This window comes from Diceros bicornis, chromosome 3, assembly GCF_020826845.1.
Source record: "Diceros bicornis minor isolate mBicDic1 chromosome 3, mDicBic1.mat.cur, whole genome shotgun sequence".
NCBI lineage: Eukaryota > Metazoa > Chordata > Mammalia > Perissodactyla > Rhinocerotidae > Diceros > Diceros bicornis.
Genome location: NC_080742.1, coordinates 51,149,605 through 51,166,549, shown reverse-complemented (window position 1 = coordinate 51,166,549; position 16,945 = coordinate 51,149,605). Strand labels below are relative to the sequence as shown.

Here is a 16,945-nt window from a genome sequence, read left to right as displayed (position 1 = left end):
TTCTTCACCTGGCATCCAAGTACCTTTTCTCTTTCCTCTCCTACCTCACAGACTACTTCTCTTTTGCTGATTCTTCATCTTCACCATCTCTAAACATGGCAGTGCCCCAAGGCTCAGGCTCAGACACAACAAGCACCCTCCCACCTTCTGGCCAGGATTTGCTGTTCAGTATTTGCTGTTCCTGCTGCTTATAAGGCTCTCCCTCTGTTCACCTCCCTCTCACCCCCACCCCTTCAGGTCCCTATTTAAATATTACTATCTCACTTTTCTTTCTTAAGCACTCTCTATTAAAAAAAAACGACCTCTCCCATCAATATCTAACTCCCTCATCTTGCTTTATTTTTTTTCCATAGCATTTAGTACCAGCTGATATACGATCACATTTATTTGTTGTCTATCTATCCCACTAGAATGCTAGTTTCTTGAGGCAGGGACTGTCTGCTTGGTTCCTGCTATATGCCCACTGCCTACCCCAGAGCTTGACACATAGTAGATCTTTAATAGATATTTGTTGAATAGATGAACTCCTAGACACAACATCCTAAGACTTTGATGGGGATCTGACTTCTGATGGGTGAGATGCCATAGTCTTGCTCTTCCCCATACAAAGGATTCTGGCTACAATGCTGATTACTATCTTAAATATGGGGAAAGAATAAAAAGGTGACTGGTCATCACTCTTAGCTCTACCTTTTGCCAAGGCAAGATTTCTTTTGTTAAACCTGAAGTTAAAAAAATTCAGGGCCGGCCCCGTGGGCTAGCGGTTAGGTGGGCAAGCTCCGCTGCTGGCGGCCCGAGTTCGGATCCCAGGCGCGCACTGACGCACTGCTTCTCCAGCCATGCTAAGGCCGTGTCCCACATACAGCAACCAGAAGGATGTGCAGCTATGACATACAACGATCTACTGGGGCTTTGGGGGCAAAAAAATAAATAAAATTAAAAAAAAAAATTCAAAATTATGGATTCCTGAGGCAGCTAACTTTGTTTATAAATTTGCTGTTGGTGGGCACAGAAGCTTGCAATTTCTAAATCACATGATCTACTTTAGAACCATGAACCAAGGTCTCCTTAGTTAATCTGTAATATGTGAGTTAATGCAACACACATGGACACACACATGAACTTGCAAACATAAGACTATGTTATCTATAATGTTTACATAAATAAACAATGACAGAGGAAACAGTTGGCTAATACAAGACTAGATCAAGCCCATAAGGAAACTGATCAAATAAACTTTAGTCTGGGAAGGTTTTTTTTGTGGGGAATACTTTTAGAGTGCATAAGAGTCTGGTATCAAAAATATGTAGGATGGCCTGCCTAAAAACTTAAGAAAGAATTGAAGGTAGCAATTCTGTATGACCACAACTCACATATTGCAAGAATCAGAAATGAGGTTAAAAATCCTACCATATAATAATGGATCATTACTCATTAAAAAAATCAGTTAAAATAAAAGAATCAATGAGTCCATTTGAATACAAACAAGTAAATGAAGGAAAAAGGAAATCTCTTCCTTACAGTAGAATGCAGCTAATACAGGAGAACAATGGAGTTAGAAATTCATCCATGGATGCTAAAACTAGGGAGTCCAAGTTTGATGAGAAACAAGATATTTAAATAGTCTCAAAGTATCACTCCACAGATTACTTTTTAATTAGTAAGAAAAAAAAAACACTACAGGAGAAACCTGGCAAACACCGTCTACCCCATGTGGACCAATCTGTCATCACAATATGGAGATAAACCAACGTGAGGTGCCTCCTGACATGATATGGAGAAGGACATATTACCAATTCTGTGGTATTCTTGCCCAAAATTCATAATCTCAATGACCCATGAGGAAACATCAGGAAAATAAAAATTGGGGGCCATTTTACAAAATAACTGATTGATACTCTTTCAAAATCTAAGGGTCAAGAAATACCAAGACCGAGGAACTTTTCCAGATTAAAGTGACTAAGAGACTTGACAACTAAATGCAATGTGTGATCCTGGGTTAGATGCTGACCTAGGGGAAAAAGTAGTTATATAGAACGTTACTGGGGCAATAGGTAAAATTTGAATATGGATAGTAGATTAGATAATAGTCTTAGATTCATGTTAAATTTCCTGATCTTGATAATTGGCTATATAAAAAAATCATTATTCTTAGGAAATATACACTCAAGTATTTGAGTATTGAGGGACACAATGGCTTCAATTCACTCTTAAATGTTTCAGAACAAAAAGAATTATATATGTATATTTAGAGATAAATATGATTATAAGTCAAATGAGGTAAATTGTAAATAGGTAAATCTGAGTAAAGAAAATTTACTATTCTTGCAACTTTTTTTAAGTTTAAAATTATATCTAACTAAAAAGTTACCCTAAAAAAATCCCTACATAGCAAAATATTTCTGGCCAAAGCAACAGCAATGGGTTGACCTAGAACTATTCTTCCATTCAATTTTCTGTTAATCTGTATTTTCCCTCCAAACTGTATAGTCATATCAATTGCTTTAATAATTATTTTCATCTCTTCCTTCCCAGCCAGCCCTGGTCTAGTCAAGACTTGGCACTCTCACCACAGCAGCCCTGGTTCATTTCCTGGTCAGGGAACCACACCACCTGTCTGTTGGTTGTCATACTGTGGTGGCTGTGTGTTGCTGTGATGCTGAAAGCTATGCCACCAGTATTTCAAATACCAGCAGGGTCACCTATGGTGGACAGGTTTCAGCGGAGCTTTCAGACTAGGACAGACTAGGAAGAAGGAGCTGGACACCCACCCACTTCCAAAAATATTAGCCATGAAAACCCTGTGAATAAGTAGCAGAGCACTGTTTGATACAGCACCACAAGGTGAGAGGATGGGGCAAAAAACCCGTGCAGGGTTCTACCCTGCTGTACACAGGATCGCTAGGAGTTAGTCAACCCAAAGGCACTAACAACAACTTCTTTTGCATTGTTACCGCACCAGGTCTGTTTTTGCCCACTGCCCAGAAAGCCAGACACTGAGATGATGAGATTGCAGAGAGAAAGGGTTTAATCACAAGGCAGCCAAGTATGGATACAGGAGAATGAATCTCAAATCTGCTTCCTGGAAAATAGGGCCTCAGGGATATTTATGGGGTGGGGGCAAGGTGGTCTGAAATGATTGGAGGTGAGGAGAGATGAGGTAATTGATGATCTGTGCAACCGTAGTCAGGCTTCATGCCTCTTCATAGGAAGCACGTTCACAGAATGGCGGCTTTAGCATGCCCTGAGGGTGGAGTTCCAACCTCTTGCAGTGAAAAGGTCGCTTATCGGATACTTGTCTGCGTGGGCACAGTTGATGGGTTGGTGGTCTCATAATCTGGCCTGAAGTGGACAAGGGGTTCAATTCCTGAAAAAAACAACTCAAACACCCATTACCATGGTGACCCCAGCTCCAGGGGGATGTTACTTATAGGAACCTAGTGGGAGTCAAGATAGCATATTACCTAAACAGCACAGTTAACAATGGGTAAGTTTATCATGCAGATTTAAGTCCTCATCTTCTGTTCTGATAAGTTTCTAGGTAAGGCCATCCCCCCCTGCCTCCTGGTACAGGGAAGAAGATACCTTTACAAATGGAGATTTTCTTTACAAATGTAAATGTTTTTATAAAGGGCTTTTAAGACAGGGCTTAGCACAGACCCACCCAGATGCCAGAGATATCTATGGTAATGGCCTGTTCTGGGGGCAGGCCTCCCATCCCACACTCCTTTGGTTAGTTAGTGGAGGGGGCCAATTCTGATCCCCCATAGTTACTAGCTGCTTAATCATCAATGGTTAACTGTTTCCCGGTTTCACCAACATTTAAACTTCATATTTCATTTTCTTGTCTAATTGCTTTGGTTATGCTTCCAGAGTAATGTTCAATACTAATGGTGACACCTGATGTAAAGGAAAACACTGTCTCTACTCTCAATACTCTACTACAGGGGCCAGCCCCAGGGCGTAGGGGTTAAGTGCACGTGCTCCGCTGCTGGCTGCCCGGTTCAGATCCAGGCGCACACCAATGCACCGCTTGTCAGGCCATGCTGTGGCAGCGTCCCATATAAAGTGGAGGAAGATGGGCACAGATGTTAGCCCAGGGCCAGTCTTCCTCAGTAAAAAGAGAAGGATTGGCATGGATGTTAGCTCAGGGCTGATCTTCCTCACCAAAAACAAAAACAAACAAAAAAAACAACTCTACAACACTACTTCACTTCCGACACCTGATGTGTGGGGTTTCCACACACCAAGCAATTCTGCAACACCACCTAGGTATCTTATAATTTAACTCAGTTCTGACACAGTCTACGTGGGATAGTGTCAGATCCCACAGATTAAGGGCTCAGTATGACAAGACTGCCCCCCCACCCCCCCACCGATGCCAATGCCAATTGCAAGTCCAGGTTGTCACCTGTGCTTCCAACCAACTGGCTATAAATTGAAGGTTCCCACAACCCTCTCTGACTAATTTGCTAGAGCAGCTCACAGATCTCAGGAAAACATTTTACCTTACTAGATTACCATTTTTTTATAAAAGGATGCAACTCAGGAACAACCAGATGCACAGAGCAAGGTATGTGGGAAGGGGCGTGGGGCTTCCATGCCCTCTCTGGGCGCGCCGCTCTTCCAGCACCTCCACACCTTCACCAACCTAGAAGCTCTCTGAACCTAGTCCTGTGTTTTTATGGAGGCTTCATTACATAAGCACCATTGATTAAATCACCAGCCACTGGTGACTGAATTCAACCTCCAGTGGCTTTGCTTCCTCAGGGGTCTGGGAGGTGGGGCTGAAAGTTCCAACCTTCTAATCACATGGTTGGTTTCCCTGGCAACCAGCCCCCATCCTTAAGGGCTTTCCAAAAGTCACCTCATTAACATAACTCAGGTGTGGTTGAAAGGCCCTTGTTATACATAACAAGACACTCCTTTTACCTTTATGGGTCTGGAGCTCTTTCAGGAACTGAGGACAAAAGACGAAATATTATAACAAAAGATGCTCCCAGTGCTCTGAATGCTTAGGAAATTCCAAGAGTTTTGGCAGCTCTGGGCGAGGAAGGGGGATGAGGACCAAACATATATTTAAATCACGTCGTTACACCTGACGTTCTTATCTTGCTCATGAATTTAATAGGAATGCATTTAATGTTTCTCCAATGAGGATGACATGTGGACTTTTATTTGAGATTCAACCGTCAATCATTTTTTTAGTCATTCATTCAATCAATACATACTAAGTGCCAAAAACTACACTAGATACTGGGGATACAGTAGTGAAAAAATACATTCAGACTGCCCCTTCAGAGCTTCCATTCCACAGGGAGAGGGAGCCAAAAATACAAGTGAACTAACAAAATAACTGCAAGTTATGGCAAGTGAAGGAGAGAAGAAAAAGGAGACCTACTTTAGAAAGAGTAAAGGGAAGGCCGCGAAGAGGAGGTGATATTTTAGCGAGATCTGAAGAAATAGGAAGAGTTGTATGAAAAGAGGAGAGGAACGCATTCAAGACAGAGAGAGTATCCAATGTACTCGTTCGACTGTTACTGTAATGTATTTAATCAGCTTCTTAATGATGGATATTTAGTTGTTTCCAATCTTTTAACAAACAATATTAAAACGTCCTCATACATACTTCTTTGCACACACGTGCAAGCAGAATAAATTTCTAGACTTTATGCTGGGTCAATAGATATGTCCTTTTTTTTATTTGATGGATTTTACCCAATAGCCCTTCAAAAATGTTTGTGATAATTTACATTCCTACCAACAATGGACAAAAGTGCCAATCTGATAGATGAAAACTGGTATCTCACTGTAATTTTAATTTATATTTCTTTATTATGAGTGAGATTGAACATCTTGCACAAGTTAAAAGCATTTGTATTTCCTTTTCTGTGAACTCTTTGTGGCCTTTGTCCATTTTTCTTTTGGAGTGTTAGTCTTTTTCTTATTGATCGGAAGTAGGATAAGATCCATTTTACTCACCTCCTCCCATCCAGTCTGCAAAAATGCAAGAGTGGAAGTGGGGAGACCAGTTAGGAGGCTATTGCCATAATTTGAGAGTAGATCACAGTCTGGGAAAAGGTGGTGGTACCAGACAGAGAAGTGGAAGAATCATGACATACTATGGAAGAATAGATGGACTGATGAAATGGGAGGGAGAGGAAAGGGAAGAATGAAGAATGACTCCTAGAGTTCTGGTTTGAAGAACTTGATGGATAGTTACAGAGACAACAGTTTAAAGGGGAAACAGAGGGAGTTCTTCCATTTTGGATAAGTTAAATTTGAGATGTGAAAAGTCAAGTAGAAATATCCATTACACTGACGAGATGAGAATGTGAAATTTATTGTGTTAGAACTGAAGGTATAAACTGGGAACACATCAACATAAAAAAAGAATCCACGAGAACTAATGAGATTCCAGCAAGAGGACAAAGTAAGGAGAAGGGGCTCAGCACCTGGGCTTGAGGAACTGCATCCTGCAGGTCAGGCAGAGAAGCCAGCAAAGAGACTGAGGAGGACAGGAAGTGAGGTGTGGGGGGAGAGCAATGTCTCAGAATCCAAGTGTTTCAAGAATGGAGTGGTTAATTGTGTTGAATGCTGCTTGGAAGTTGCACAAGGTAAGGACAGAAAAGTATCCATTGGATTTGGCAATAAGAAAGCTGTTGGTGGCCTTCGAAAAATCAATTTAGCGTAGAAGCCAAATGATACTGTGTTGAAGAGTAAATGGGGGATGACAAATTGGAAAGAACGTACAGATGATTCTTTCAAGAATTCTGGCTATGAAGTGAGTGGAGAAATGCGTCAGAGCAGTGTTTTGTTTTGATGATGAGATACTAGAGTATGTTTGTAAGGGAATGACTTAGGAGACAGGATAACAGCAAAGCAAGGTCCTTTAGAAGGTAATAGATAGACTCCAAAGTACAGGTGACAGGATTAAGTTTGAAAGACGGAAAAATAAAGTCTTTATTTCAAGATTAAGGAGTAGAAAGTGGATGCAAGAATATATTTGTGGATTTGGTAGTAGGAAGATCTATTTTTATTTTTGAAGGGTATTTTTAAAAAGTAGAAGTAGATATTGAACATCAATGTGATTTAATATGTCCACAAATTATTTGACCCTCTTTTCTTCAAGAGGTAAAGCTTAATTCTTCTCCCCTTGAGTAGGGACTGGACTTAGTGAATTGCTCCTAACAAAGAGGGTAAGGTGGAAGTGATGGTATAGCACTGTGACTTCCTCCTTGCTCTCTCTCTGATCACTTGTTCCGGTGAAAGCCAGTGCTCATGTCGTAAGGACATTCAAGCTGTCTACGGAGAGGCCTACTTGGCAAAGAACTGAGGCCTCCTACCAACAGCCATGTGAGTGATCCATCTTGGAAGTGGATCCTCCAGCCCCAACCAAGTCTTCAGATGAATGCAACCCAAGCAGCATCCTGATTACAACCTCATGAGATCCTGAATGAGAACCACCCAGTTAAGCCACTCCAGAATTTGTGACCCACAGATACTGTGGGATAATACATGTTTGTTGTAGTAAGCCATTAAGTTTTGGGACAATTTGTTATGCAGCAATGGATAACTAATAAAAACATTAAAAAAATGCTTTTTGTATCTATATTTTTTGTATGCCTTGCTAATATTTTATTTAATATTCTGCAGGAATATGCATGAGAGTGATTCTTGGTTTTTTCTCCTGGCTGGCAGTGTGGAGGCCGCATGATGCCTAGAGTTACTGTAAAAGGCAGGAACCAGCAGGAGTTCATCAGAGCTCTGGCAGCCTTCCACAAAAAGTCCGGGAAGCTGAAAGTCCCTAAATGCGTGGACACTGTCGAGCTGGCCAAGCACAAAGAGCTTACTCCCTATAACGAGAACTGGTTCTACACACTAGCTGCTTCCACAGAGCGGCACCTGTACCTCCAGGATGGCACTGGGGTCGGCTCCATGACCAAGATCTGTAGGGGACATCAGAGACACAGCATCATGCCCAACCACTTCAGCAGAGACTCCAACAGTGTGGCCCGCCGGGTCCTCCAAGCCCTGGAGGGGCTGAAAATGGTCAAAAAGGACCAAGATGGGGGCTCCAAACTGACATCTCAGGGACAGAGATCTGGACACAATCGCTGGACAGGTGGCAGCTGCCAACAAGAAGCATTAGAACAAATCATGATAGGTTAATAAATTACCTCATTCATTAAAAAAAAAACAACAAGAAAAAGTGATTCCTGGATTTCTTTGATGTGTTTTTTTAGGTCTTGGCGTCATCGTCATGCTGCTTTTGAAAAAAGAATTGGGAAGCTGTATGTAACATCAGAATTCCTTACTGGAAAGTTTCAAAGAACTGTCCTTGAATTCTGCCTGCACCACCAAGAGGTTTTTTTAAAGAAATTATTCTGACAACATTTTCAACTTCTTTTGTGGGGTATGCCAAACAGCCCTCCAGAACAGCTGTTCTAACTTATATTGTCATCAGTGGTATTGGAGGATATCCATTTCCTCACATCCCACCTACTCTGGGTTTGTTTCTTAATATTCTGTTAACTAAAAGGCTAAAACTGCAGCTCATTAGTGGCTATAATCTTGGAGATTTAAACGTTCCTATGAAACAAGTGGTGACTGTGAAGGCAGTAAGGGAAGGCTCTAGACTGGGGTAAGAGACAGATTCTAAATGTAAGAGAAATCTGAATACTCTTTTTGTCCCCCCCCCCAAAGCCCCAGCAGATAGTTGTATATCACAGTTGCACATCCTTCCAGTTGCTCTATGTGGGACGCGGCCTCAGCATGGCCGGACAAGTGGTGCGTCAGCGCGTGCCCGGGATCCGAACCCGGGCCGCCAGCAGTAGAGCGTGCGCACTTAACCACCAAGCCACGGGGCCGGCCCATGAATACTCTTAAGATGGAGACATGAGGAGCTAAAGGAGCCAAGGGAGGAAAGTCAGGGTCAGAGTAGGAATCTGAGCTCTCTTTGCTGCCTGTGGGTAGTTCCTTCTTCCTCTTCAGCCAGAGAGAGAGGCAGAAGAGGCAGAAGGTGAGACCTGGGGCAAGTCACTTCAGCATTGAATATGTGATTTCCTGAGGGCCCTTTCCAGTTCTGACAATCCAAGGGTCTCTCAGTAAGTGCCTATATAATTTTATCACCCAAACCAGTCCATTTTTGAGAGGGTAAGAAGGTGCTATGAACAATTAAACTGGACAACAGGCATAAACCAAGACTGTCCCAAATGGCCACCCTATCTATGAGGCCACAGGGGAAAGAGGAGACTGCATAACCATCAAGAATCTTGATGGCAAACTGAAAAGTGCTGGCTTAATTCCACAGACCTGGGGAAGAGAGATACTTTAACTTGCACAGCTTTAGGTATTCAATACTTTCTTGGCTAGTCCTTCACTTACTCATTCAGCTATCATTTATTGAGAGCCTATTATAAAGCTAAGAGAAACGTATCATGAGAAGTGATGAATGAGGGGCCGGCCCCGTGGCTTGGTGGTTAAATGCGCATGCTCCTTTACTGGTGGCCAGGGTTCGGATCCCGGGCGCGCACCGACGCACCGCTTGTCAGGCCATGCTATGGCAGCGTCCCACATAAAGTGGAGAAAGATGGGCACGGATGTTAGCTCAGGGCCAGTCTTCCTCCGAAAAAGGAGGAGGATTGGCATGGATCTTAGCTCAGGGCTGATCTTCCTCACACACACACACACAAGTGATGAATGAGAAGAATTTTTACCAGGTTTGTGTAATGCCCATGGAGCTGTGCAATCCAGACTCCCCTCAAGGAAGGAATTGTGGCAGCTGCTGGGGACCTGTGGGCAGACAGCCTCCAGCTGTGCCTCTACGGAATGCCTCAGCTGCTGAGAGCCACCTCACCTAAGGTCATGCCCTTCCCAGGATGCAGCCACATCCCACGACAGCGAGGAGGGTGTGAAGGCCTGGCCATCAGGGCCCGACGTGAGATAACTGCTGCACCACTTCAGCTCCAGAGCGCCTGGTCTTGTTAGCCCGCATCACAGCTTGACTTCTGCTTCTGTCCACTCCTGCTTTCTTGTTCTTCCTTCCACAGCTGTAGATCCCAAAGGTCTCCCCTTATAAACACGCTGCACACTAAACAGTCTCAGAGTCCCTCTCCCAGAGAACCGAACTTGTGACAGTTAGCAATTCTATTTTTGGGGGGAGTAGGGGAGGGGACGACCAGGATCGCAAGGCAGGGAGAGGTGGAGGATTCATTATTATAATATTCCTGTTTAGAAAGTGAAAAAGGCCTATGGTACTTGTAATATAATTTGCACAGTTCACAAGGCCCCACAAAAGCCTTGTGGCTAGGAGGGCTCAGGTCCAAAAAACCGGTGAGTAAAAAGGCCTATCTTACTCCTACCAGCTGTGTGACCTTGGGACACTTTGACCCTGTTTCCTCACCTGTGAAATGAAAGGATAATATTTCTAATTCACATTTTAAGGAATTAGTTGAGAAAAAGCACTTTATATATTTTAAGATGCTATATAGACATGAATTACTACTCATTTCTACTGCTTTTTGAGTCTGAAGAGTTGCAATGACTAACTGCTGACAACTCAATCAGAATGTCAAAGAGAAAGTGATACCAGCTCCTGGTAGCCAGTAATTACTATTATCTCTTCTTTTTTCCTGTTTTTCTCAACTCAGTGACATGGAGCTGAGATAGAGAGTATGTGTTTTACAAGTACTGTTATATATACTGGAGATTTATGGTCCACGCTCTTAATTTAACGAATGGGTAAGTCAGAGCCAGTCCAGATGGCCTAGTGGTTAAGGTTCGCCACTCTGCTTCGGCGGCCGGGGTTTGGTTCCCCGGCATGGAACCACACCACTCGTCTGTCGCTGGCCATGCTGTGGTGGTGGCTCATATGGAAGAACTAGAAGGACCTGCAGCTGGAATATACAACTATGTACTGGGGTTTTGGGGAAGAAAAAAAAAAGAGGAAGATTGGCAACAGATGTTAGCTCAGGGCAACTCTTTCCCAGCCAAAAAAAGAATGGGTAAGTTAAACACACCATTAAGTTACTTTTTATTGGTGTGTGGGTGATTTTTACTCCTGTGGGACTGGGACTCAATAAAAAAAGGTTTCCACACTTGCCATAGGAAGCCATCGTAAACTTGTGAGCTGGGGTGCTTAATCACAACTAAATACCCAGCGACTTGTACTGAGCCGGCACCTGCTAGAAAGGCCCTCCCCGCCACAGCCCTGTCTGCTGGTAACCAACCCATCTCATCCTCTGCATGGATCCAGAACCTTCTCAGTTTGGGCTCCTTAGCTAAAACTGGCTTCTTCTGTCTCTAAAATCCCGTGGCTTCTAAGTTTTCTCTTATCACACTTCTTCTATCTAAAATTAAACTATTTGGGACTTTTCTTTCCTACTGAGCCCTGCATGAAGGTTTTCTGCGTCAATGAAGGTGGTAGAAGGGGAAGACAGGAGCAAATCTGGGCTTTTCTCTTCTCCTTGCTAAGCCTCTGAAGTTCCTGATAACTGGCAAGATGGTTTCTGGGTCTGTACTTATTATACTGTATTGGGACTTGAATAGTGTGATGGAGAGTTTGACCCTGAAAAAACTCTTTGTGAACAGTCCCAGCTGGCTTAGCTGGGCCTTTCATTTATTCATCTGGGGGAGGAAGGACTGAGACCTGCTTTGACCCTTAGGGTTGGATGAACCTTCAAAGACAAAGAACAATGTGGTGCCTACGAGAAGGATGACATCAGAGGGAGAGGGGTGAAGGCCCAAAATTCTGAGGCCTGTCTGTCTCTAGGCTGGAGGCAGCTGGAGTCATCAGGTCAGGGGAGACATGAGGAGCCACATAAAGAAAGACTGTCCTGTTTGGCCAGGGTGGTTTTGAAAGTAGTTTATAATAATTATAGCTCACATTTATTGAGCATTTGCTGTGGGCCAGGCACCACATACGTGATCTCACTGAAGTTGCTTGGCTTCCCTGTAAGGTAGGTACTGTTGTTATCTCTTCTTACAGAGGAGGAAACTGAGGCACAGAGAAGTTAAATAACTTGCCTTACGCCACACAGCTAGTAAGTGACAGAAGCAGGATTTAGCTGCAGGCATTTTTACTTCATAGCCAGCTCTTACACACTGTACTGGTTCTTGTTTGCCCCTGCAGATCCATGTGTCCCCCAGAAGCTGACCTCTGCAAACTCCGGGGCTCCCGTGCTGGCTGGCTGGCTTCCAGCAGGGTTCACCAGTGGGAGACTGGAGGGTGGGTAGAGGGGAGGCCAGGGCATCTCCCCATGACTCTGCCGTGACAGCTCCAACCCCAGGGCTGCACCTTTCACTCAGCTCTGGTAACACCCTTTCCACCCCTTCCCGATGATAGTCTCTGTGAGTCCAACACACCAACCGTGGAAAAACCATTCATCAGATAATTGGCGGAATCTGAATACTGAATGGATGTTTGGTGATATTAAAGAATTGCTGATTTTTTTAGGTGTGCTAATGGCACTGTGGTTATGATTAGAAGAGTCCTTATATTTTAGGAAAATATGCTGAAATATTTATAGGTTTTCTGAGTCAATGAAGGTAGTGGGAAAAGTAGTAAAGGAACAAAGCTGGCCTTTTCTCTTCTCTTTGCTAAGTCCTTGCAACGAGCTGGCATAGGAATCACAAGAAAAGATGGCTGGGATTTATTTCAAAATAATGGGGGGAGGGGAAAGGGGAATTGTAGATGAAACAAGACTGGCCATGAATTGGTAACTGTTAAAGCCAGAAGACAGGGACAGGGGGTTCCATTCTCCTAGTCTCCATTCTCTCTACTTGTAACATATGCTTGAAATTTTCCATAATAACATGTGATATAGGCTAAACTCACTTCTGAAAGCCCGTGGAGGAGGCAGAGAGGCAGCTAAAAAAATTAGCAGGCATCCTCCATGTGGCTGAAGCTAAGTTATTCAATGTGAGTGCCCACCATGGGTCAGGTATAAAAATAACCAGTGTCTCCCAGTAGAAGCCTCAACACACATGACACAAGGGCAAGATCTCCAACCCGCTGGCTTTGATTTTTAAAAGGAGCCACTTCTCACACAAGTAACCCGTCCCTGTAGGCTGAGGGACTGGGAAGGGGGGGCGGGGGGAGCAGAAGAGATTCATTTATGATTCATTTATTTAATGCTGGATTACCCCAGCAGGAAGGATAGCCCAGCTGGCCCTCAAAATGCATGATGTTTTTGTATTTTCTTTATTATGAAAAATTTCAAACCCCATAAAATGAACAGAAAACAGAATAATATAGTCAACCCTCCAGGTACCCATCACCCAGTTTCAACAATTATCAACATTCTGCCATTCTTATATCATTGATACCTCCACCCCCTCCCCCCAATTATTCTTTCACAGTTTTTAAGTAGGATTTACACATGCAGAAATGCATAAACCTTAGCTGTACAATTCTGACAAATGGAGATACCCACTTAACTCACACCTCAACCTCCTTACAGAACATTTCTACCTCCTCAGAAACTTCTCTCCTGTTCTGATATTTTTACCTTAGCTTTGCCTGTTCTGGAACTTCAGCACCGAGTTTTAAACTGCATTTATTTGCAAGCTAGTTCTGCATTCATTATTAGTTTTTTTTGGCAAGCTAGTTCCCTATCCCCCAGCAAGGAATTAGATCTGGCTTCAGTTTTAAAACACTAGCCTTGGTACTGCTGCCCAAGCAGGTAATGGTGGCCCAGGCCTTTAGCTATTCTGGGCCTCAATTCACAGAGGGGCAGGCTTTCAGCCAGGCATCCCCTCCATTTGTCTGTTGCTGGATATCGGGAGGCCCTGGAGGAGGAACACTAGGGCTGAGGTCAAGCTTGGGCCCCCACAACAATCCCCTGGAGGTCTGGTAAACTGCAGATTCTCAGGCCCCACCCGGGAAGCTCTAACTCAGCCAGTCTGGGGTGGGCCGGAAATCTGCATTTTAACAAGCAACCCAGTAAGTGACGAAGTCGCTGCTGGATCACCCTTGGAGAAACTTGGCTCTAAAGAAAGGCTAGAAGTTCTTGCTTTGGATGAGCCCTCAGGGTTGTGCCTCCTCAACAAGTCCAAGGCCTCCTTCACATAAGTCTGCAAATATTTGAGTTGGCGGTCATGTCCCTTCCTCAAGTCTGATCTTCTCAGCATGGAACATCCCCAGTCTGTTCAACCATTTCCAGCGTGACTTCACCCCTTGGGGAGAGAGGGGTTCCTTCCACACCAAAGCAGGTCCCAGCGTGACCTAACAGCATTTGGTAATTCCTGGAGATTCAACCCCCAGCTCAGAGGCAATAATAGTAAATCACCTGTTGAACATCTATTAACATGCCAGGAACTGTAGGAGCCCTTTAACACAGTGTTATTTAATCCTTACAAGAACTCTCTCAAAAAAAGGTTAATGTTCTCCTTTGACAATTTAGAAACCAAGGCTCACAGAGGCTGCCCAGGAAGAGCCTGGGAACTGGGATGGTGTGATGGTTAGTTTTCTGTGTCAACATGGCTAGGCCATAGTACCCAGGTATTCAATGAACTCTAACCCAGGTGTTGCTGTGACGGTACTTTGTAGCTGTGGTTAACTAGCTACCATCAACCAGGTGACTTTAAGTAAAAAAGAATATCTTTGATAATCCGAGTGGGCCTCCTCCAATCAGTTGAAGGGCCTTAAGAGCAAAACTGAGGTTTCCCTGAGGAAGAAATTCTGCCTCAAGCCTTCAGCATTAGCTCCTGCTGAGTTTCCAGTCACCCTACAGAGTCTGGACTTGCCAGCCTCCTCAATTGTGTCAGCCAATTCTTTGAAATAAATTTCTAAAATATATATATTTACTTATTTATTTTATACTGGTTCTGTTGTCTGGAGAACCCCAACTGATACCAATAGGAACCCAGTTCTATGCAAACCTCGAAAGGTCATGCCTTGCCTCTATGCCACTGCCCATAGTCTGGCCAACCACCACCTGCAACTCAACCCAAAACAACCCAGGTGTGTCCCTGAGCCTCAGCCAGCTTCAGCTGCCCAGAATTGTATTTGAATATTAACGCAGATCCCTAAGTAGATTTTGAGAGTAAACCATTCATATTGGAAGGTGGCCACAAATGGGAGAAGCTTGTTTTTATGTTTGAAGTTTTGCAGTGGGTGGGAGGTATGGTTTATTCAGTGCCTAAGAAGAGTGACATGTTCTATTCCAGGCAAGGTCACTAAGTTGCTATATAACTTGAGGCAATCCTAAATTTCACCACCTGACGAATTACAATGCCAACCTGAAAGTCTGCTTTCCACTGCCCCCATCTGCTCAAATTGGCACTAAATGGTCAGATGACCCATCAGGATTTCAGATCTGATCTACTTTCTAGTTGGGACTCTGGCCTTGAAGGACTCAAGACACATTCAAACTCATGCTAACATGGAAGTTCTGCAAAGCCAACGTGGAGGGATGGGTGAGGAGTGCTCAACAGGTGCTGGCTGAGCTGGCCTCCGCTCCTAACCCCGATCCTGGGGGCTACTTGCAGGTTAAAGCGAAGACTCAGTTTCCACACTCAAGACACTGAGGTTCAAAGCAGAGGATGCCAAGTCCCATAGAAGAAATGTTACAGTGTGCCACAGGGCTCAAAGGGAAGAACAGGAAATGCTTTTATAGATGAGGTGATAGTTGAGAGGAGTCGGAGAATCTAACATTAAAAGACTTGGGACGAATGAAAGGAGGCATTCTGGGCACACGTAACAAAGAGGCAGGAAGGCATGGGGCGTTTGGGGAAAAGGAAGGAAGAAAGTTTTAGCAGGAAAGTAGGCCACAGGAAGAGGATCAGCGGCAGATGAGTCACACCGGCCAAACAGGGAGCCCTGAATGACAATATGGAATTGGTAGGTAATGAGGAGCTACTGGAGGCCCCCCAAATGAAAACGGAGAGAACCAAAGCGTGCTTTGGAAACCTGCACCCGGCAACAGAACGGACAGGGATAAACTGGGGAAGGGGCACTGGAGAGCCCCAGCTGAATTAACAGCAATAGCTGACCTTATTGAGGGCTTACTATGTACCAATCCTGCTGAACTCACATCACCTCATTTAATCCTCACAACAACTCCCTAAGGTCCTCTTACCATCCCATTTTACAGAAAAGGGAACCCAGGTGCAGAGAGGTTAAGAACTGTGCTGCAGTTCATACAACCAGTCAGCGGCGGAGCTGAGATCCACGGCTACCCAGCCGGCCTGACTGCAGGGTCAGCACTCTCGACCACTAGGCCAGCCTTGCACTCTGATTTGAGTTGAACTGAGAAGTAGGGGGAATAGAGAGGAGGAGAAAGATTCAAGGGACATTGCAGAGACTGTATCTCTGTAACCTACCAACAGAGTTGAAGGACAGGCTGGAAAAAGTTTGAAATAAGGTTCCTCCGAGTTGTGGCAATCAAGCCAGCAAAAGACCCAGAGTTGCTCATAATCATATACCAAGTTCTGCTGCGAATGATCCTATAGAGACCAGCTGCTTCCAGAAACAGTTGCCTTAGCTTTCAAAGGCTGGAGTCTACTTGCTAAACACTCCAAGAGTTGCCAGGAAAACGGAGATGGTGATTGTGCAACAGATTGAATTATGTCCCTCAAAATTCACATGTTGAAGTCATAACCTGAGGTACCACAATACCTCAGAATGTGACTTTATTTGAAAATTGGGTCATTGCAGATGTAATTAGTTGAGTAGGGTGAGCCCCTAATCCAGTATGATTGGTGTCCTTACAAAAAGGAAAATTTGGATGCAGATATGCATACAGGGAGAACGCCATGTGAAGGTGAAGGCAGAGAGTGGGGTGATGCAGTAGAAACCAAGGGTTGCAAAAGACTGCCAGCAAACTGCCAGAAGCTAGGAGAGTCCTGGAACAGATTCTCCCTCACGGCCCTCAGAAGGAACCAACCCTGCCAACACCTTGACCTCCAACTTTTCACCTCCAGAACTGTGAGACAATAAATT

The 16,945-nt window shown here is 44.1% G+C and overlaps 1 protein-coding gene, 1 long non-coding RNA gene and 1 pseudogene across 2 annotated transcripts in view; 1 reads left to right on the top strand and 2 right to left on the bottom strand.

The window, feature by feature from the left end:
* NFE2L3 (NFE2 like bZIP transcription factor 3) overlaps positions 1–16,945 on the bottom strand; it is a 33,311-nt gene that overhangs the window by 11,955 nt on the left and 4,411 nt on the right. The gene's annotated exons all lie outside the window — the stretch shown is intronic.
* LOC131395542 (uncharacterized) lies at positions 3,003–7,153 on the bottom strand. The gene is made up of 2 exons (XR_009216369.1): positions 4,509–7,153; positions 3,003–3,342 (listed from the first exon to the last, which is right to left on the bottom strand). It is a non-coding gene; the product is annotated as an uncharacterized LOC131395542 (long non-coding RNA).
* On the top strand, positions 7,717–8,217 carry LOC131395524 (small ribosomal subunit protein eS19-like; annotated as a pseudogene).